General features: G+C 40.3%; 1 protein-coding gene and 1 pseudogene across 4 annotated transcripts in view; both read left to right on the forward strand.

The window, feature by feature from the left end:
* The window catches only part of GRIP1 (glutamate receptor interacting protein 1), a 661,959-nt gene that overhangs the window by 276,744 nt on the left and 361,002 nt on the right, over positions 1-24,213 (forward strand). The gene's annotated exons all lie outside the window — the stretch shown is intronic.
* On the forward strand, positions 673-2,140 carry LOC112832520 (histone-binding protein RBBP4 pseudogene; annotated as a pseudogene).

The raw sequence follows: 24,213 nt of genomic DNA on the forward strand, positions 1-24,213 counted from the left end.
TGATGCCTCACTTACTCTCTTTTCTCTCCTGTTGGTGCCACATAGGCATCTTCATATTCCAGCACCTAGGACAGTGCCTGGCTACCTGCCTAGATACACTCTGGGCCATCCATAGATGTTTCTTGCTTGAAAATCTGTGGAGACTGATTCTCGTGAGCCACCCACAGAAACCTACCTCATTACTTTATAGTCATTATGCATGTATCTGAAATAAGTAGGAGGTTTAGCAGACAGTACTCTTTGGCTATAAGAACTTGAGTTTGCCATATCTATAATTCTGATACTGTCCCTCTCCCTTCTGCTACCCCAGGAGCATAAGAGAACACAGTTCTAACAACAGATTTTTTTTAGATCTAAATGCAAAGAAAATAGAAGTGGAAAGGAAGTGTTCATATTTTATAATGTTGTATAGACCTACCTTGTTTTTTTCAACACACTTGTTAATGTGCAGACTTTTGAGTTTAGTGCATGCTGGGATCTGTGCTGAGTACTTTACATGCATTAGCTCGTTTAATTCTCACAACTCTGTGAGACAGATATTATCATCCTTATTCTCCATAAAACTGGGGCCAAATGAGCTTAATTAAATTTCCCAGTGTCATACAATTATCTGAGCTGTTAGATCTTATTACCAAATATTCATTAAACACATACTATATGCTGGAGCAGGAAACAATAGAGGCCGCATGCGCAGAGTGAGGGCCCGTAGCCTCCCCGCCCCTCCCGCAACGCTCGACCCCGGGATCCCCCCGTCTTGCCTGCCCGCCATGGCCGACAAGGAAGCAGCGTTTGATGATGCAGTAGAAGAACGTGTGATCAACGAAGAGTACAAAATATGGAAAAGAACACCCCTTTTCTTTACGATTTGGTGATGACCCATGCTCTGGAGTGGCCTAGCCTAACTGCACAGTGGCTTGCAGATGTAACCAGACCAGAAGGGAAAGACTTCGGCATTCATCGACTTGTCCTGGGAACACACACGTCAGATGAACAAAACCATCTTGTGATAGCCAGTGTGCAGCTCCCTAACAATGATGCTCAGTTTGATGCCTCACATTACGACAGTGAGAAAGCAGAATTTGGAGGTTTTGGCTCAGTTGGTGGAAAAAATGAAATAGAAATCAAGATCAACCATGAAGGAGAAATAAACCGGGTGCGTTATATGCCCCAGAACCCTTGCATCATTGCAGCAAAGACTCCGTTCCAGTGATGTTCTTTTTGATGATACAGAACATCCTCCCAAACCAGACACTTCTGGAGAGTGCAACCCAGACTTGCATCTGCGTGGACTTCAGAAGGAAGGCTATGGACTTTCTTGGAACCCAAATTTCAGTGGGCACTTACTTAGTGCTTCAGACGACCATACCATCTGCCTCTGGGACATCAGTGCTGTTCCAAAGGAAGGAAAAGTGGTGGATGCGAAGACCATCTTTACAGGACATACAGCGGTAGTAGAAGATGTTTCCTGGCATCTGCTTCATGAGTCTCTGTTTGGGTCAATTGCTGATGATCAGAAACTTATGACCTGGGATACTCGTTCAAACAATACTTCCAAACCAAGCCACTCAGTTGATGCTCACACTGCTGAAGTGAACTGCCTATCTTTCAATCTTTATAGTGAGTTCATTCTGGCCACAGGATCAGCCAACAAGACTGTTGCCTTGTGGGATCTGAGAAATCTGAAACTTAAGTTGCATTCCTTTGAATCACATAAGGATGAAATATTCCAGATTCAGTGGTCACCTCACAATGAGACGATTTTGGCTTCCAGTGGTACTGATCGCAGACTGAAAGTCTGGGATCTAAGTAAAATTGGAGAGGAACGATCCCCAGAAGATGCAGAAGATGCAGAAGATGGGCCACCAGAATTGTTGTTTATTCGTGGTGGTCACACTGCCAAGACATCTGATTTCTCCTGGAATCCCAATGAACCTTGGGTGATTTGTTCTGTATCAGAAGACAGTATCATGCAAGTGGGGCAAATGGCAGAGAACATTTATAATGATGAAGATCCTGAAGGAAGCGTGGATCCAGAAGGACAAGGGTCCTAGATATGTCTGCACTTCTTGTGATTTTAGACTCCTCTTTTTTTCCCTCTCAACTCTGAGATTGATTTAACACTGGTTTTGAGATACAGACTTTGTTTGGCTGTCCCTCTGTGGTAGGTACCATCAACAATGTTATTAGCCCAAACAGAGGGTGTTTTCTAAATATTAACTGGGGGACTTGATTCAGTAAAGCCACAGACTTATATTTAAATTTTCTTTCGGAATTTTCTAGTAACAAAGGTCTCAAGTAGCCACAAAAAGGGGAATATTATGTGTGGTTATTTTTCTTCTTAGGCTATATCCCCAAGATTTTCAGACTCCTTTAAGTAAAGGCTAAAGTAAGGAAGGAGTAGAGCCAAGTGAGGTAGGTGTCTGAGCCATGAAGTATAAATACCACAAGATGTCGTTTTTATTCAGGAAATGGGGGAGATTCAAGTCATATAAATTCCTATTCTAAAATTTTTACACCTGACTTTCCAGGATGCACATTTTCCTATGTAGACCAGTCTCCTCTCAGTTTCTTCGGTTAAGTCAAAACTATGTGTTCCTTTTTCCCCCCATATATTTTTGCTTGTTAGTGTATTTCTTGAGCTGTTTTCATATTGCTTTCCTTTCTGTGAAATGGTTTTTTAAAAAACTTGGGATCACCAAGTTGTAAAGATGTATGTTTTTACCTGACAGTTATACCACAGGTAGACTGTTCAGTTGAGTTGAGAAGAGTGAATTGATAGCTTGTATTTGTTTTTAAAATTAAGTTAATCCTGGATAAGTGTTGCTTTTTTTTTTTTTAGGAGTTAGTCTTTGACCACGAGTTTGGTACCATCTCTATTTTGTGTGACCTCTTTCACCAGCAGGCCTGTTACTCTCCATGACTAACTGTGTAAGTGCTTATAATGGAATAAATTGCTTTTCTACATAAAAACAAAACAAAACAAAACAAAACAAAAAAACCCCACATACTATATGCTGAGAGCTATAAGTGCATCATATCTCCCAACTGTAGTGCTGTGTGCCTTCCTCCCTCATTCTGCCATTCAAGGGTGCTGTCAGGATGGGAACCTCGGCCCCGCTGATAGGTTGTTGAACTCCTGAGTCATCTTGGATATAATTCCATGTCTCCAAAGGTAGAACAAGCAGCAAAATCCACTGCTGTTATGACTAACCATTTTTGTAAAGAAATAAATTTTCTTCTCCATCCTCTTCATTCAATTATTTTGAACTCAATTGCACTTTGAACAGGACAATTTGCTTTACATTCTGGTATAACATTGTGGCATGTGTATGTGTGTTTCCCCACTAAATTTGAAATTAGGAACTAATGTATATTCACAGCATATTTAGATTGAAAGAAAATTTATCACCAAGATGAGCAAACAAATCCAGTCTAGTGTGGGGACCTAGATTTAGCCTTGTTCACTGTCCTTCAGCAGCATAGAAGTGGAGCAGGAGGAATGTGAATATCTGGCCATCTGAATGTGAATGCATATTGTGTCTGTAATACCTAAAACTCAAATTATTAAAAGTTAAACTGCACAAAACCAGTGAAGCTATATGAACAACAATGTGAATACAGGCATAAATCTGTCATAAAAGTAAGAGTTCTCTTAGAGATTCCAAATAAATCCTTGAATTCATGAGAATTGGAAAAGGATATAGGAATTAGTTTTATTTATGTTCTGTATTACCAAGTCACACATGAATCATATCCCCCTTGCCAAATAAAATAATTGGCTGATGGGAAATATTTCTCAAGTAGAGTGAAATTATTTACTATAAAGTATAAATTTTAAGAGTGAATATTATTCTGATTCTTGCCAGCAGTGATCAAGGAACTCTTAGTGCAGGTTATGTCATTTATATTTATCCAGTTTGGACTTCACTTTCAAAGTGTCTTACTTGGATTTTTGTAATTGTCTCAGATGATTAGCTATTTATTCTTTTCATTTGGAAAGTCTCTGTTTTTTTATTTTTATTTTTTTCTTTTTAAAGTTGCAAGTTTCCCAAATAATTAGAAAGTGCAATACTTTATTAACCTGACAGGGGTCTCTTGATTTGAAATGTAATCTCAAGCTTGATACTACCTGGAATTATGTAATGTTAAGAGCAAAGTATAAATTTTAAGTTGTATAGAGAAAAATAGTGATATGTATCATTTTTCAAAATGTAGAGTCCATTCTCTTGCTCTGTTAAGACATTTGGTAATTTTTAATCTTAGCAGGTTTTCTCTGTTTTTGTATCTTTTTCATCTCAGAAATCTCATAAAATCCCATTTTCCAACCTCTCCCTCACCATCAAATCTGAATGTTAAGCTCACCATGGCCTTCAGTTCCTACCTGTCCTTTCCACTTGTCAGAATGTTGCTGACTTCTCATTCTTTCATGAAGCGTCCACTTCCCTGCTTAATCTCCAGGCCCCTCAAGTGCTGGTCTGTCCTGGACTTCTGCCTCACGGGCCTGCCAGTACTTGGCCTTAGTGGCACCAAACCATCTGAGTTCTTTACTCTGCTCCTAGGCTACTGACATTCCTGGAAGAAAAAGACCATACAACCGTAGAGGTTGGTGGTATTACAAACTGAGGAGTTCCAGCCTCAGCTGGGCTTTCAACACTAGTCATCAGTCTTTGCTTTTATCTCTAGTTACTCCCTTTCCCTTTCCCTGAGCAGTTACTCCCAAATTGTACCTGTCTTCTGAACTCCGAACCCGTTCTTCCCCTCCTAAACACAAGCTCAACTGAAGATGTAGACTACTTCCGAGTTCTCTGCTCCCTCCATCCCCTCCCAAGTATCTTTTATAAAGAGTTCTATATATACAGCCCATACTTTCCCATCCCAAAGTACAAAGAAGGTGTTCAGTTAATATTAGACTGAAGAACAATGCCTCATGGTCCTCCAGATGCTACACCAGAAACTCCACTAAAAGTGATACAGTTAAGATCACCAGTGACTTCCTGAATGTAGATTTAGTGGTCTTTTAAAAGATTTCAAAATGTTACTGTTTTTTTAATTATGTTCAGTTAGCCAACATATAGTACATCATGATTTAGTGGTCTTTAAAATGGTGTTAATATTGTTGATCTTTCTGTAACATTGGTCGTCATTTTGGTTTTTGAGTCTTTCCTTGCTTGGCTTCTACGACCCATTTTCTACCAGGTTCTTCTTGCCTTTCTTTGATCACCTTCTACTTCTCCCCCTTGTATTCTTGAATGCCCCAGAGTTCAGTCCTGGCTTTTTGCCTTCTCCATCTGTAAACTCTTCCGGGGAAACCTTTGCCTCCTTCTTCTTTGTAGATTAGATTCATGAATGAGCACTCGATCCATATTGCGGACTCTCCTCTGGATGTTCTATCATCTCAGATTTCAGCGTTTCCTAAACTGAAGTCAGTACCTTATCTCCCACTCCAAACAGGCTTGATCCACTTTCCTTCTCTCTTTTAAAGGCATTGTCCTCGAAAAAGTTGTCCAAAATAGGAAGCTCAAAATCATTCCTCATTCGAGCTTCTCTCAGTTTTTCAATTATATTTTATCTACTTCATCCACTTCATACTTCATCTTTGTATTCCCTCTCCACTTAGGCTAGCCCATAGTTGGAGCTTAATAAATGTTTAATTTTATTTTATTTCACACCAAACTGTAGACAACTAGAATAGTGGATTCCAAGGGACAAATCTATCTTCAACTTTGATGTATATATTAATATTTAGGCCTACTAGAAAGATACTTGGCAGTTGATGATGCCTCGAGGCTAAAATTTTTCTGAGCTATTCTATTAGTGTCATAGTATTTTCAGTTCATGATTTTGACCTTGTTCATTAAAAACAAAGTGGGCAGCTCAAGTCTCAAGGACCTGTGTAGCTGGAAATATTAGCTTGGGGTCTAGAATTCAATAACCATTGATTGCTCAGTCCAAAGCAGTTTATTGTTGATTTCTTTCCCTAAAATGGAATCAATTATTCTTGCCTATACATTTTTATTAATGGACTGGCTATTTGGATTAGAATAATGAATTGAAGTATAGTGGCATATTGAAAATATGAAAAATAAAGTGTTTTTCACTTTAAAATGTTGATCTACTATATCACAAAGTATATCAGAGGAAGTTAATGAAGAAAGGCAATAGAGGTAGTGAGAACATTTAATTGATTCTAAATGGTAGCTCTAAACATTGTTTAAATTTAACATCAAAGAAAATTCTTTTTTATAGGACAGAAACGTTTTTGCTTATGACAGTTTTTAATTGACCAAAATGATTAGAGTTTTCATGTTCTTTGTAATTTTCGTTCAGTTTTTCTTTAAACCATTACAATAACTATTTTCTCAGAGAAAATAAATTAAAATGAAATTATGAGAGGTTTAAGTTCAGAAGAGGAGTAATTTAGATTGCATCATTTTGAAAAAAATAAAGACTAAAAACAACCTTTGGAGTGCAAATTTCAAATTTAAGGACATATTTAAATGGTTAATAGAAAAGAAATGTCACATGCCAATAAACAGAAAATTAATTATGAATCATTCTTAGCTATTTCTGTAGTACAGCCTGGATACTATAGTTTGATAATAAGCATTGCAATAATAATAGCTTTATTTTATTTCAGAATTTTACAATGCTTTTATACACATTTTACTTTGTGGCCCTTCTAGCAATCTTATAAGTTGATAAATCAGCTGTTATTATTGTTACTGCCCATTTTGTAGATGAGGGGGAAAAGTACTGGAAAATTAAATGGCTTGATCATTGTCGCACAAACAATGAGTTGTGGGGCGCCTGGGTGGCTCAGTGGGTTGGGCGACTGCCTTTGGCTCGGGTCGTGATCCCGGGGTCCCGGGATCGAGTCCCGCATCGGGCTCCTTGCGCGGCGGGCAGCCTGCTTCTCCCTCGGACCCTCCCCCCTCTTGTGCGCGCTCTCTCTCTCTCTCTCTCTCTCTCTCTCTCTCTCATTCTTTGAAACAGGCTCTTCTGTCCTGTTTATCTTCCTGTGCCTGGGACATGGCAGGTGCACAGTGTACTTGCTGAATAGTAGCCTATCCTAGAACGGAATTTCAACTGTCCGTCCCTGAAAGAGTCTTGCTACTCAAATACAGTATTGTATCAACCTAAAGAGAATTATGCTGTGCACTTGAAAATCCTGACAGTGCACTTTTAATGTCCTATAAAGTACTTTTTATAAATTGAGAGTTGTCATGGGAAACGTAACAAAGAGGCAGAGGACAAGTATTTTATTATTAATCTATCTGGGGTTAATTCCATCCTATTAGTTATCTATTGCAGCATGACAAATTACCCCAAAATATAGTAGCTCAAAACGGGAAACATTTATTATATTACAGTTCCTGTGAGTTGGAAGTCTTGGCGCAGCTTAGCTCAGTGCTCGGGCTCACTGTGTCTCATAGGCTGTGATCAAGGTTTAGACCTGGGTGGTAGTCATCTCAAGTCTGGGTGGGGGGAGGGCCCCCTTCTAAGCTTACTTATGTGACTGTGGTCTCAGGCCCTTGCTGGCTGTTGGTTGGAGACATCAGTTTTTCCCATGTGGGTCTCTCCCCTAAGTAGCTCAAACATGGTAGCTGGTTTCCCTCAGAGCAAGTGAGCTGAGAGAGAGAGTGAGAAAGGGTAAGCAAGACAAAAGCCACAGTCTCATTGTAACTTAGTCTTGGAACTAACAACCCATCACTCTTGCTTTCTGTTTATTAGAAGAGAGTCACCAGGTCAGCCCAATCCCAGGAGGTTGGGATTACAGCAGATTGTGAATACTATGAGGTCAGAATCATTGGGGCCATCTTAGGGCTGGGTACAACATTTATATTTAATGGTGTTGCTCAAATAGAATAAATCAGAAGAAATAAAATTCCAACAGACTGACCTCCACCTTGTCCAAACTTTTTAAGGAAATAATTATAGAAACCCAACTCAAACTGGCTGCAGTTATTCTCCTTTCATTTTTTTTTAAAAAAGATTTTATTTATTTATTTGAAAGAGAGAGAGCACAAGCAGGGGGTGGAGCAAGGGGAGTGGGAGTAACACACTCCCCACTGAGCAGGGACCCTGACGTGAGGCTCGATTCCAGGACCCTGAGATCATGACCTGAGTCGAAATCAAGAGTCAGACACCTAACTGAGCCACCCAGGAGCCCTTGACTTTAGAGTTTTAACGAGTAAGTTTTAAAAGAAAGTCATATTGGGGAGGGTATGTGCTGTGAATTGTGTAAGATTGTTGAATCACAGACCTGTACCTCTGAAACAAAGAATACATTGTATGTTTTAAAAAAAAGAAGAAGATAGCAGGAGGGGAAGAATGAAGGGGGGGGAATTGGAGGGGGAGATGAACCATGAGAGACGATGGACTCTGAGAAACAAACTGAGGGTTCTAGAGGGGAGGGGGTGGGGGGATGGGTTAGCCTGGTGATGGGTATTAAAGAGGGCACGTTCTGCATGGAGCACTGGGTGTTATACGCAAACAATGACTCATGGAACACTACATCAAAAACTAATGATATAATGTATGGTGATTAACATAACATAATAATAAAAATAAACAAAAAATAAAAGAAAAAAAATAAAAGAAAGTCATATACTTGAAGAAGCAGGCTTATTTTAAATAAATGTTGTGGAGGTCGATAGCAAAACCAAATCTCATTTGTCCGACTTGGCGAAGTTTCCACCCGTGGTTCCATGAAAAAGGGGCCCTGCCCAGCAGGCCCATGACTGTGGGCTTCTCGTCTTCCTAGCCCCAGGAGGACACCTGGGAGTCAGTATGTCCTGGAGAGCCACCAACTAAGGTTCTCACCACTCTCCTTCCAGCAGCAGCAGCTTGCAGGCTGGACATTTGGTGGAGAGACTGTTCCAGCAACTTTCATTCTTTTTGAGTTCTCATTTCTAGACGTTGTGTGAGGCGTGGGGGATGCTGAGAAAAACAGAACATGGTCCATGTCCATATGTGATTTAGAGATAAATGATATCTGCACTTGGGTTTTGGGGAAGAAGAAAGCAGTGGCTTAACTGGTCCTGGTAGAAAAGCCACAAAGGTAAACATGGCTTCTGAAACCATCCACATCCTGCTGCCTGCTGGTTGCCACCTGGCTCACATGATGATGTGTTTTCCAGGCCAGCCCAGCAGTGAAGGACTGATGGCCTCCATGTGCCTCAGGTGTTTGCCCATGTGCCAGGTTTATTTTGCAAAACATGGTTATCATATCTATCCTCCAGCATGGATTTAAGTTTGTCCCCCACAACACCCATCCCCAAGTTCCCAGATTTCTTCACTTTCCTCCCAGCGCTTGTCCCAGTCAAAAAATTATCATCTCGAGGGGCGGAGCAAGATGGCAGAGGAATAGGAGACCTGGATTTCGTCTGGTCTCAGGAATTCAGCTGCATAGGGATCAAACCATTCTGAACACCTACGAACTCAACAGGAGATGAAAGAAGAGAGTAGCAACCACTCTCTGAACAGAGAAGCGACCACTTACTGGAAGGTAGGACGTGCGGAGAAGTGAATCCGAGGCGATATTCGGGAGGATGGACGGCGGGGGAGGGGGCCTCCGGTGGCCGCTTCTGGCAAGTGCTAGAGCTGCGGAGCACAAAATTGGAACTTTTAGAAGTTGGCTCGGCGGAGGGACGTCGCTCCAGTGGCTAAGCAGGAGGTGGAAACCTCGCGGGACAGTGTGGTCTCAGGACCCTCGGGGTCACAGAAAGACTGGGGGTGCCTGAGTGCGGCAGAGCTCCCAGGTATCGGAGCGGGGAAGCCGGCTGCAGAGACGGAGCCGAGGCGCGGGCTCTCAGCTCGGGGTGGCCATAAACTGTGATCCGCGGCCCAGTCGGGCCACTGCTCCTGCAGCAGGGACCCAACAAGCGGCAGGTCCGGGGAGACTCCCCTTCCTCCCCCGGGAGGAGCGGCGCGGGAGTGCACCGCAGGGATCTGCTGGGTTTGGAGACTCCACACGGGGTCGGGAGCCAGAGATAGCAACGCTCGGTCACAGGCCAGGTGAGCACGCAGTGCGGCCGGAGACCGGGGAGACGGGAGTGACTGTTTTTCTCTGGGGGCGCACTGAGGAGCGGGGCCCCGAGTTCTCAGCTCCTCCGGGTGCAGACTAGGAGGCCACCATTTTCACCCTGGTCCTCCAAAGCTGTACCAAGAGCTTGCAGGGAACAAAGCTCCCGAGAGCAAACCGGAGCAGCTTGCTTAGCCCGGACCGACAAGGGCGGGGCAATTCCGCCTCCGGCAAAGACATTTGGGAACCACGGCAACAGGCCCCTCCCCCAGAAAATCAGCACGAACAGCCAGCCAAGACCAAGTTTACCGATCAAGGAGAACGGGAGAACTTTACCATGACTCATTAGTTTTTCAAAGTTAATTTTTTTACCTGTTTTTTTTTAAATTTTTTTCCCTTTTTCAATCAACATCTTATCAATCCCTTTTTTAAAAAAACATTTTTTATTTTTCATTTTTAGAGTCATATTTTATCCCTTCATAGTACTTACCCTTATTTTTGGCATATATATATAAGTTGTTCTCTCTTTAAAATTTTGAGATACAGTTTCTTCTAACAGATCAAAATATACCCTAAATCACTAGTGTATGGCTTTGTTCTAGTCTCCTGCCTGATCACACTCTCTCCCTTTTTTCTCTTTCTTTTTTATCTTCTTTCTTTTTTCAAACAACTTAGCAATTCCTTTTATAAAATCTTTTATACATTTCATCTTTACAGTCATCTTCCATCCCTTCATTGTATCAACTCTTATTTTGTACATATATAAGTCTTTCTTCCTTTAAAATTTTAGGAGGCACTTTTTTCTAACAGACCAAAATATGCCCAAAATCTAGTGTGTGGCACTGATCTATGCACTAGCCTGATCATATTTGATCATATTCTGTTTTATTTTGTTATTGTTCTGTTTTTGTTTTTATCTTTTTCTCTTTGTTTTTTTTTTCTCTTTTTTCTTTCTTTCCCTTTTTTCCCCCTGGTTTCAGGTCTTTTCTGATTTGTATAGAGTATATTTGCTGGGGATGTTGTTAACCTGTTAGCATTTTGTTCTCTCATTCATCTATTCTCCTCTGGACAAAATGACAAGACGAAAAAAATCACCTCAGCAAAAAGAACAAGAGGTAGTACCATCAGCCAGGGACTTACTCAATACAGACATTAGTACGATGTCGGACCTCGAGTTCAGAATCATGCTTTATAGATACTAGCTGGGCTGGAAAAAAGCGTGGAAGTTATTAGAGAAATCCTTTCTGGAGAAATAAAAGAACTAAAATGTAACAAAGTCGAAATCAAAAAGGCTGTTAATGACGTGCAATAAAAAATGGAGGCACTAACTGCTAGGATAAATGAGGCAGAAGAGAGAATCAGCGATATAGAAGACCAAATGATGGAAAATAAAGAAGCTGAGAAAAAGAGAGAGAAACAACTACAGGATCACGAGGGCAGAATTCAAGAGATAAGTGATACGATAAGATGAAACAACATTAGAATAATTGGGATCCCAGAAGAAGAAGAAAGAGAGAGAGGGGCAGAAGGTATATTGGAGCAAATAATAGCAGAGAACTTCCCTAGTGTGAGGAAGGAAACAGGCATCAAAATCCAGGAGGCACAGAGAACCCCTCTCAAAATCAATAAAAATAGGTCAACACCCCGACGTCTAATAGTAAAACTTACGAGTCTCAGAGACAAAGAGAAAATCCTGAAAGCAGCTCGGGAGAAGAGATATGTAACCTACAATGGTAGAAACATTAGATTAGCAACAGACCTATCCACAGAGACCTGGCAGGCCAGAAAGGACTGGCATGATATCTTCAGAGCACTAAACGAGAAAAATATGCAGCCAAGAATACTATATCCAGCTAGGCTGTCATTGAAAATAGAAGGAGAGATAAAAAGCTTCCAGGACCAACAAAAACTAAAGGAATTTGCAAACACGAAACCAGCCCTCTAAGAAATATTGAAAGGGGTCCTCTAAGCAAAGAGAGAGCCTAAAAGCAGCATAGATCAGAAAGGAACACAGACAATATACAGTAACAGTCACCTTACAGGCCATACAATGGCACTAAATTCATACCTTTCAATAGTTACCCTGAATGTAAATGGGCTAAATGCCCCAATCAAAAGACACAGGCTATCAGATTGGATTAAAAAACAAGACCCATCAATATGCTGCCTGTAAGAGACTCATTTAGGACCCAAAGACACCCCCAGATTGAAAGTGAGGGGGTGGAAAACCATTTACCATGCTAATGGACACCAAAAGAAAGCTGGGGTGGCAATCCTTATATCAGACAAATTAGATTTTAAAACAAAGACTGTAATAAGAGATGAAGAAGGACACTATATCCTACTTAAAGGGTCTATCCAACAAGATCTAACAATTGTAAATATCTATGCCCCGAACATGGGAGCAGACAATTATATAAGGCAATTAATAACAAAAGTGAAGAAACACATTGACAACAATACAATAATAGTGGGGGACTTTAACACCCCCCTGACTGAAGTGGACAGATCATCTAAGCAAAAGATCAAGAAGGAAATAAAGACTTTAAATGACACACTGGACCAAATGGACTTCACAGACATATTCAGAACATTCTATCCCAAAGCAACGGAATACACATTCTTCTCTAGTGCCCATGGAACATTCTCCAGAATTGATCACATCCTAGGTCACAAATCAGGTCTCAACCGCTACCAAAAGATTGGGATCATTCCCTGCATATTTTCAGACCACAATGCTTTGAAACTAGAACTCAATCACAAGAGGAAAGTCGGAAAGAACTCAAATACATGGAGGCTAAAGAGCTTCCTACTAAAGAATGAATGGGTCAACCAGGAAATTAAAGAAGAATTAAAAAAATTCATGGAAACCAATGAAAATGAAAACACAACTGTTCAAAATCTTTGGGATACAGCAAAGGCAGTCCTGAGAGGAAAGTATATAGCAATACAAGGCTTTCTCAAGAAACAAGAAAGGTCTCAAATACACAACCTAACCCTACACCTAAAGGAGCTGGAGAAAGAACAGCAAATAAAGCCTAAACCCAGCAGGGGAAGAGAAATAATAAAGATTAGAGCAGAAATCAATGAAATAGAAACCAAAAGAACAGTAGAACAGATCAAGAAAACTAGGAGCTGGTTCTTTGAAAGAATTAACAAGATTGATAAACCCCTGGCCAGACTTATCAAAAAGAAAAGAGAAATGACCCAAATCAACAAAATCATGAATGAAAGAGGAAAGATCACAACCAACACAAAAGAAATACAAACAATTATAAGAACATATTATGAGCAACTCTGTGCCAGCAAATTAGATAACCTGGAAGAAATGGGTGCATTCCTAGAGATGTATCAACTACCAAAATTGAACCAGGAAGAAATAGAAAACCTGAACAGACCTATAACCACTAAGGAAATTGAAGCAGTCATCAAAAATCTCCCAACAAACAAAAGCCCAGGGCCAGATGGCTTCCCAGGGGAATTCTATCAGACATTTAAAGAAAAATTAATACCTATTCTCCTGAAAGTGTTCCAAAAAATAGAAATGGAAGGAAAACTTCCAAAATCCTTTTTTGAGGCCACCATTACTTTGATCCCCAAACCAGACAAAGACCCCATCAAAAAGGAGAATTACAGACCAGTATCGTTGATGAACATGGATGCAAAAATCCTCACCAAAATACTAGCCGATAGGATCCAACAGTACATTAAAAGGATTATTCACCACGACAAAGTGGGATTTATCCCTGGGCTGCAAGGTTGGTTCGACATCTGCAAATCAATCAGCGTGATACAATACATTAACAAAAGAAAGAACAAGAATCATATGATCCTCTCAATAGATGCAGAAAAAGCATTTGACAAAGTACAGCATCCTTTCTTGATCAAAACTCTTCAGAGTATAGGGGTAGAGGGTACATACCTCAACATCATAAAAGCCATATATGAAAAAACCTACAGTGAATATCATTCTCAATGGGGAAAAGCTGAGAGCTTTTCCCCTAAGGTCAGGAACGCGGCAGGGATGTCCACTATCACCACTGCTATTCAACATAGTGTAAGAAGTCCTAGCCACAGCAATCAGACAACAAAAAGAAATCAAAGGCATCCAAATCGGCAAAGAAGAAGTAAAACTCTCACTCTTTGCAGATGATATGATACTGTATGTGGAAAACCCAAAAGACTCCACCCCAAAACTGCTAGAACTCATACAAGAATTCAGTAAAGTAGCAGGATATAAAATCAATGCACAGAAATCAGTGGCCTTCCTATACACCAACAACAAGACAGAAGAGAGACAAATCAAGGAGTCGATCCCATTTACAATTGCACCCAGAACCATAAGATACCTAGAAATAAATTTAACCAAAGAGGCACAGGATCTGTACTCAGCAAACTATAAAATACTCATGAAAGAAATTGAAGAAGACACAAAGAAATGGAAAAACGTTCCATGCTCATGGATTGGAAGAACAAACATTGTGAAGATGTCAATGCTTCCTAGAGCAATCTACACATTCAATGCAATCCCCGTCAAAATACCATCCACTTTTTTCAAAGAAATGGAACAAATAATCCTAAAATTTGTATGGAAGCAGAAGAGACCCCGAATAGCCAGAGGAATCTTGAAAAAGAAAAGCAAAGCTGGCGGCATAACCATTCCGGACTTCCAGCTCTATTACAAAGCTGTCATCATCAAGACAGTATGGTACTGGCACAAAAACAGACACATAGATCAATGGAACAGAATCGAGAGCCCAGAAAAGGACCCTCAACTCTATGGTCAACTCATCTTCGACAAAGCAGGAAAGAATGTCCAATGGAAAAAAGACAGTCTCTTCAACAAATGGTGTTAGGAAAATCGGACAGCCTCATGGAGAAGAATGAAACTGGACCATTTCCTTACACCACACACAAAAATAGACTCCAAATGGTTGAAAGACCTAAACGTGAGATAGGAGTCCTTCAAAATCCTAAAGGAGAACACAGGTAGCAACCTCTTCGACCTCAGCCGCAGCAACTTCTTCTAGAAACATTGCCAAAGGCAAGGGAAGCCAGGGCAAAAATGAACTATTGGGATTTCATCAAGATAAAAAGCTTTTGCACAGCAAAAGAAACAGTCCACAAAACCAAAAGACAACCGACAGAATGGGAGAAAATATTTGCAAATGACATATCAGATAAAGGGGTAGTATCCAAAATCTATAAAGAACTTATCAAACTCAACACCCAAAGAACAAATAATGCAATCAAGAAATGGGCCGAAGACATGAACAGAGATTTCTGCAAAGAAGACATCCAAATGGCCAACAGACACATGAAAAAGTGCTCAACATCACTGGGCATCAGGGAAATCCAAATCAAAACCTCAATGAGATACCACCTCACACCAGTCAGAATGGCTAAAATTAACAAGTCAGGAAATGACAGATGTTGGCGGGGATGCGGAGAAAGGGGAACCCTCCTACACTGTTGGTGGGAATGCAAGCTGGTGCAACCGCTCTGGAAAACAGTATGGAGGTTCCTCAAGCAGTTGGAAATAGAGCTACCATACGATCCAGCAATTGCACTACTGGGTATTTACCACAAAGATGCAAATGTAGGGATCCGAAGGGGTATGTGCACCCCAATGTTTATAGCAGCAATGTCCACAATAGCCAAACTGTGGAAAGAACCAAGATGTCCATCGACAGATGAATGGATAAAGAAGATGTGGTATATATACACAATGAAATATTATGCAGCCATCAAAAAGAATGAAATCTTGCCATTTGCAACGACGTGGATGGAACTGGAGGGTGTTATTCTGAATAAGTCAATCAGAGAAAGACATGTATCATATGACCTCACTGATATGAGGAATTCTTAAGCTCAGGAAACAAACTGAGGGTTGCTATAGTGATGGGTGTGAGGGATGGGGTGGCTGGGTGATAGACATTGGGGCGGGTATGTGCTATGGTGAGTGCTGTGAATTGTGCAAGACTGTTGAATCACAGATCTATACTTCTGAAACAAATAATGCAACATATGTTAAAAAAAAAAGAAAAAAGAAGATAGCAGGAGGGGAAGAATGAAGGGGAGTAAGTCGGAGGGGTAGACAAACCATGAGAGACGATGGACTCTGAATAACAAACTGAGGGTTCTAGAGGGGAGGAGGGTGGGGGGATGGGCTAGCCTGGTGATGGGTATTAAAGAGGGCACGTTCTGCGTGGAGCACTGGGTGTTATGCACAAACAATGAATCATGGAACACTACATCAAAAACTAATACTGTAATGTATGGTGATTAACATAACAATAAAAAATTTAAAAAAAATTATCATCTCAATACCAAAATGTAGATCATTTGCTAAACCAAATCACTTTCTTTTTAAAACTCACAAGGTGTATGATTTTCTGATAACCCACAGTATTATGGATGAGTTTTTGTTTTGGTTTGGTTTTTTGTTTGTTTTTGCTTATTAACCACAATAAGCCTTTAAATGATGGGATTTCAGGCAAAGTAGGAGAGAACATTTTGGATTGGAATGCTTTATTGAATTTTGCTTCTAAGCATATCCTATTTAGATATGAAGAAATCCCACTTTGATATCTACTCTGATATGGGGATTTGCAGCCTGTCCTTTCAGAAATAGCCCCATTTCCTAAACCTTCTTCTTCCACCCTTACTTAACTTTCTTCTACTTTCCTTTTCTTATATCTAACTTCTTTGGAGTTTGAGGCCTATACTGGCTTAGTAGAATATTAAATAGCGTAAGTCAATAGAGATATGAAGTTGGCATTAAAATCAGCCTTCAGATGTGATAATAAAGACAGCCAGATCATGGAAGGTAGAGATAGCCCCACTGTGCAAGGCTGGTTAGACCTCACTAGAAACATTCCGTTTGCTTCGGAGAGATGTGGGCAAACTAGAGCACCGCCAGAGAAGAATGACATGAAATACATGACCAGCCTGGCTAAAAGAACGGAATGTGTTTACCTTAGTCAGGAGGAGACTTCGCAGAAAAATAGCAGAGAGGAGGTTGGAGGTACAGTAATGCTACCATGTGCAACCCACGAATTTGCTTTGTGTGGCCTTTAATGAAAAACAAGACTAAAATCAATGAGTAGCTTTGAGGAAAGATATTTTTTTCCGAAAGCATTAACACTTCTTTTCTGTGATTACTGTTAGCAATGTGAGAGAAGGAATGTATGCACAGAGAAGCTGGGTGGAAAATAGCTTATCTATCTTGTGCTAACTCCAGTCGGTGGATGGAATATGGTTCCAATAGTGTCGTCATTTTGAGCATAGGAGTAAAATGACCCTGGCTTTGAATGCCAGCTCTTCCAACACTGTGACTTAACATCTGACTCTCAGCATCTGCATCTCTAAAAGGGGAATAATAGTAGGTACCTACCTCACTGGGGATATAAAGGAGATAAGCTGTAGAAGGTAGTTGGTACCGTGCCTTACACATGATAAGTGATCAATGTTAGCATTGTGAAAGATTGTGAGGTCAAACAAAGAAAGATTATGAGATATTAGGTGGGAGAGCAAAGCTGATCAATTAGTGATGTCTGTCATGGGAGTGAAAGAAAGTAGACCATATATTTATCATCTTTGGGGTATAGTCAAATGAAATGATCATTTCACTCAGGCCTTGTATTTTATTTTTTATGTTACATAGTTTTCTACTTACAACCTAAAAAATAAATTAGAGGGAACATTAGCTTAAATCAGGGAGCTTCTGCCATGCATCTTCTCTTTCCTTCCTTCCATCTCTTCTTGTATATCATAAGTTTAAAAATATGACAATTATATGGAAAGAAAATACACTTTTTCTACCATTCTGTTAACCTTGCTAGTCTTGCAGGGTGAATGAATTGGAGGGAAATACACTTTACAATGCACAATGAATGAGCCTATGCTTCCTAAGTCTTAGTTCTACTGTAGATTAGATATTTAGAAAGAATCTGAGGAAAATCAAATGTTAAAGCAAGCTGTCTTTTACCAAATCTAATATATCTGACCTGAATATACTGTTCTTATATTTGTATTGAACTCAAAATAGTGTTGTGTTCACACTTTAGGATATGAATAGTTACTTAGACCCTACTTGGAGTACCTTATCTTATATATGCATGGATCCTTAAGAAGAAAACTGTAAAATTGATATGTAGGAAACAAACTGAGGGTTGTTGGAGTGGTGGGGGGGTGGGAGGGACGGGGTGGCTGGATGATAGACATTGGGGAGGGTATGTGCTATGGTGAGCGCTGTGAATTGTGCAAGACTGTTGAATCACAGATCTGTACCTCTGAAACAAATAATGCAATATATGTTAAAAAAAAATAAAGAAGAAGATAGCAGGAGGGGAAGAATGAAGGGGAGTAAATCGGAGGGGGAGACGAACCATGAGAGACAATGGACTCTGAGAAACAAACTGAGGGTTCTAGAGGGGAGGAGGGTGGGGGGATGGGTTAGCCTGGTGATGGGTATTAAAGAGGGCACGTACAGCATGGAGCATTGGGTGTTATGCACAAACAATGAATCATGGAACACTACGTCAAAAACTAATGATGTAATGTATGGTGATTAACATAACAATAAAAAATTTAAAGTAAAATGCACATAAATTTTAATAAATTTTGGATTGTACACACAAAAAAATTGATGTGTTGGCCATGAATTTTTAACACTACCTATTGTATGTTGTTAAGAACATTACTAAGGAAATAAAGACATGTCATTAAAGGAGGTAATGTTTCAAGGTTATCTCCCTGGATGTTGAATAACTCCTAGAAAGCTAAGCACAGCCACTTCTATATAGATGGCTGCCAAGAGGAAAGTGTTATTGCTCCTGAAGATAATAGCATTGGTCTAGGGGATGGATGTATTTTCCTAAGATATGAATAAGAGAGAATAGCTGGATTATAACATAGAAATAAATTACTCACTTTTTTCCACCACGACATAATGATCAAGAAACAACGCATCTTGGGGCACCTGGGTGGCTCAGTCGTTAAGCGTCTGCCTTCAGCTCAGTCATGGTCCCAGAGCCCCGCATCGGGCTCCCTGCTCGGCGGGAAGGCTGCTTCTCCCTCTCCCACTTCCCCTGCTTGTGTTCCCTCTCTCACTGTGTCTCTCTCTGTCAAATAAATAAATAAAAATCTTAAAAAAAAGAAAGAACGCATCTATATCTATTTACTTACTTACCCTTCAGCTTAGAAATGTGGTAAAGTACTATTAAATCAAAGAAATAATATGGTCCTTTGATTAAATCTTAGACTCTAGATTGAGAACTAATCAGAATCCTGGATCCTCTACTTAATTGATGTTTAATCTTGTCAAAGTATGTGACCTTTTCTAAGCATCTCTGGGTTCCCCCTCTGTAAAATGGGGACAAGTGTTCATACCTGTTGACTCTTGGGGTGATTACATTAGATCAGTAGCAATGCTGTTATCACAGGGACTGCTGCATGGGAAGCCATAAGAGTAACTGTCATTATTAATAGTTAATAATGGTTGAAGAGTCAAGAGCCCTGGGTTCTGAACTCATCTCAATACTAACTAGCTGTGTAATTTGGGGAAACTTCATCAGTTCTCTGGACCTTCATTTCCTTAATTTTCCTTAAAGAAATTGATTGAATTATTTTGAAGAGTACTTCAGTTCTAAAATACTATCCTGGTTAGCAAAAGCACTTAAAAATTCAAAGTAAAAAAGCCTCCACTATTCCTAAGTGGTGGTTAATTTTCCCTTCTTAAACATTTCCTTTTGTAAGGGAAAGACGTTTTGCTTTCCCCACCTCTATTTTCCCTAGGAATTTCACTGCCTCTAGTTCAAGGGAAAGGTGTTAAAAAGAAAATTAACACCTTGTTACCGTGTGAACACTAACTGCTCTTAATTACTCACTTTAAAATAGCTCATTGTTAATGGGCTTGGAAATCCTGTCTCAATCCAGATTCTTAATATTCCTCTAGCAAACATAAACCTATCAATTTTTAAAGTAAGCCTCTTATTAAAGTCTAACATTCATATAGAAAAGTATTCCAATTAAAAACTCACAACTTGCTGAATATTTATGAAGTGAACACCCATGTAACCGGCACCTAGATCAAGAAACAGAACATTATCAGCACCTCAAGATCTCCTTCATGTGCCCTTTCCATTCACTAACTCCTGTCCAGGATTAACCACTATCCTGATCTGCACCATTGTAGATGACTTGTCGCATGTTTTTGAAGTTGATGTAAATGAAATCAAATGGCACGTAGTCATTTCTATTGACTACACAGCTTGGAGTAGAACTACTAGTGCATTGTGTCTGCATGTGTTCAGCTTTAACCGATCCTGCCAGTCTTCAAAAATGGTCCCACTAATTTATACACTCGTCCCCTAACTCCAGCAGGAAGTGAGAATTCCATTTGATTATCTGTCTATTTTAAAACCGCATTTCTTAAAGCAGGCTACTGTCTTGAATTAGGTTATACGGATTTCTTCCCAACACCTGTACCCTCCACTTCAGGTGATGATACACTCTGGTTGGCCCTGGACAGACCCTGGAGTTACCAAGTTTATACCTGCTCTCTTTGCATACTTATTATTAGTGCTCCCTTTACTTTCAAATTGTCCAGGCTTATGGAGGGATGAAAATGTTCTAAAATTAGATTGTAGAGATGGTTGCCAAACCCTGTGACCATAATTTAAAAAAATAATAATTGAATTATAAACTTTATATGGACAGATTTTATGGTTTGTGAGTTACATCTCAATAAAGCTGTTTTGAAAAACTGTCCCAGTTTGGACGGTAAATTATGTGGTCATCCTGCTTGACCCCATTTTTGCCATTTGCAAACAAGTTTTAAAGAGAGAAAAAGGAAAAAAAAAAACAGAATGAGTCTGTCTGCTTCTTTTAGGAAAAAACAAACAAACAAACAAAAAAACCCTCTCTGGCATGGGTTTTGAAGCATTTGCTAGCAAGAGGTGCCATCCAAAGCGAAGGAAAATTGATTATCTTACACTGATCATTAAGCTACCCTTTTGAAAGAGGAATCCTTCCACTTGTATTGAATTTGTTTTGTAGTTTATCAAAAAAAGGGAGACTTTTGAAATAAACATGCCTCACAAGCTTTTCCAAAAGATCAAAAATTTTAATTAAAACTCTCACATCTCTGTCACTATTGCTGAGTAACAAACCACCCCAGAAGTCAGTGGTAAAAATCGCCATCTTACCATGCTCTTGGATTCCATGGGTCAGGGATTCAGGGGCTCAAGCAGAGATGGCTTGTGTACTCTGCTGTGTCTGAGGCCTCAGCTCATTGTTGGCTGGGACCTCGGCTCAGCTGTCAGCTAGAAGACATACACATGGCCTCTCCCTGTAGGTGAATTTGGGCTTTCTCACAGTGTGGCAGCTGGGTTCCAAGAGGATGCATCCCTAGAGGGCAAGGTGGAAGGAAGTGTATGGCATTGTAGGATTTGGTCTCAGAAGTCATCTAGAGTCACTTTTGCCATACTCTGTTGATTAAGTTTGTCACAAAATTCTGTCCAGATTCCAGGGGGAGTGGGGGAGGATAAAGACCTCCTTACCTGATGGGAGGGGTGTCAAGGTCACAGTGTATTAAAAACACGTAGAATGGGAGATACTGTGGGGTGCAGCTTTGGAAAATAGGCCTCCCCTTTATCTGGATCTTCTCTTTCCTTCACTGCAGTTGTTCCTGTCCTGTTCAATTTGGATTTCACCCCTGGTAGTTTCTCCTCGGTATGGGGTCCTATCCAGGAAGGGAGCCCTGGCTGGATTGGATGCAGAAGCTCACAGAGGCTAACTGTTCCCGACCATTTAGCCCTTGCCATGGGTCCCTTGCCCTCACTGGCTTTTGGATTGGGCAGCTTCAGCCACTGTTATTAAATTGGCCTGCAGTATTCTCTAGCAAATACCTACCTGTTGGCTCTTTGTGGGTTTTCTTGTTCTCGGATTCATCAGAGACCTTTATGCTTATCTCTGCTTCTCCTGCACAGGTGCTATTATTGTGCATCTTGGTGCTTTGTCACCAGCTTGGAATCTGGAGTTTTTGAGCTACCTCATTTCCTAATGTTGTATAAATATTGTCCCTCGGGTTTTGTCTTGGATGTTAGTTACTCTGTTCTGATGTGGGGCTTTGGGAAGATCCAAAATTGTGCTGCCCCATTCCCACCATTTTACCAGAACTCACCCAGGATGATCTTTTAAAAATGTGACACCACTGCGTAAAACCCTCCAATGGCATCCCAGTGCAACCAGAATAAAGCGCAGATGTCTCCCCTTGTGCACTGGGCGCATCAGGCTCTCACTGGTCCTCTGTGCTCTCAGCTGCCAGTCCTCCTCTATCGCCTGTGCTTGGGAATGGCTGATCCAGGTTCCCTGATTATATGAGAACTGTCGTTATGATCTCTGAGCTGCTTTGTCTTGTGGGCCTCAGCCTCCTGAAAAGCCTTCCCGTCTCTGATAGTCTTTGATTCAGTAAACCTGTGACATTCATGAGGCATATGGCCAGGGGACCTTCTTGTTTCCACAGATTAACAAATAACGTAATGCAAAATTTCTTCCATAAAATGCAGTAAAGTGTAACTGAAAAATTTAAGTGACCTCTTCATGTTTCTTTGAAAGCAGCACTAAAATCATTTCTAAAGCCTTTCGAATACATTCAGCCACTAAAATAAATGCTACACTACATTACACAAGCTTTTTATGTTCAAGTGGTCCTTATTATTCCCCTTGATGCCCTGTGGTTTGACAGATAGTCCAGCCTCATTGGAAAACCTTCTGTACTGACCAAATAGGAAAGACCAACTGTCCTTGGGTACTTAAAGGTGGTATCACTTTTTCCTCTTTGAAATTATATGTTATCCAAGGTATTTCCTTCGAATATATCTCTTGATCTTTACTGAACAGTGTGTTCCAGTCTCTTCCTCTTCTCCTCTCTGAATTCCTTTGCTTCCAGAGCAAAGGGTCAGCTGATGTGCTCCCCTGTTAGCCTCACACCGGATAGAGCTTTCCTCACATTACCAAACTGACTCTGTCTGGAGGTGAGGTCCATTCAGACCCTGCTCTCCTGTCTTGGATGGTTTTGGGACACACTCTGCAGCTGTCCATGGATTCTCATTTCCTTTTCTTCTGTCAATTAAAGTTTTCACTGATGAGCAATTTGACATCTACTGAATACTATGAAACTACATCTAGAAATATGGTAGCAGCCCTGCATGGAAAATTCAGCTTTTTGTTCCTTCATTTATCTCCTGCTTATGTTTTTCTGCAAAGGATTCTTATCTTTATTGGGTGACTTAACTTTCTTTTCTTTTCTCATAGGTAGTACAATCTGCGCAACAATTCAGAAAAATGATATTGGCCCACTGCTGGGTGGTAGGGCTCATGGTTTCATACTAGCCTTATGAACTATTTCCTCTGGAAAAAAAATTCCATCACTTTATCATTTTATGATACGCTTTTGTGTAACCAAGTACCTTGTATCCCATTGATCTCATTTATTTTCCACTCTAATCCTGTCATGTAGATGATCACTGTAGATGAGCCAAAGGAAACTAAGGCTCAGGAAAGTTAAATAAAAACAAAACTGGTTTTCTTCCAGGTCTGTTATGTCTAATGCTAAGCCTCCTTACCACTCATGGTAATGTCTGTGTGGGAGGGGGTATCTATCTATCTATCTGATTTGTTTTTGGACAGAGAGCAGCACTATCCAATAGAAATCTAATATGAATTATGAATGCAAGTCACATTCATGATTTGATATTTCACCGTAGCCACATTTTTTAAAATTTTTATTGTTATGTTAATCACCATACATTACATCATTAGTTTTTAATGTAGTGTTCCATGATTCATTGTCTGTGCATAATACCCATAGCCACATTTTTAAAAGTCCAAAGAAACAGGTGAAAATAACTTTAATGATATATCTTTATTAAATCAATGTATCCAAAATAGTATCATTTCAACATGCAATCAATATAAAAATTGTTGGGACGCGTGGGTGGCTCAGTCGGTTAAGCGTCTGCCTTCGCTTTTTTTCGTTAAGGTCACGATCCCAGGGTCCTGGGATCGAATCCCGCATTGGGCTCCTTGCTCAGTAGGGAGCCTGCTTCCCCCTCTGCCTGCCGCTCCCCCTGCTTGTGCTTTCTCTCTCTAATAAAATAAATAAGTAAAATCTTTAATAAATA

The sequence above is a fragment of the Callorhinus ursinus genome, unplaced genomic scaffold (assembly GCF_003265705.2).
Source record: "Callorhinus ursinus isolate GAN/ISIS: 27379988/994484 unplaced genomic scaffold, GSC_fseal_2.0 scaffold14, whole genome shotgun sequence".
In the NCBI taxonomy this organism is placed as follows: Eukaryota; Metazoa; Chordata; class Mammalia; order Carnivora; family Otariidae; genus Callorhinus; species Callorhinus ursinus.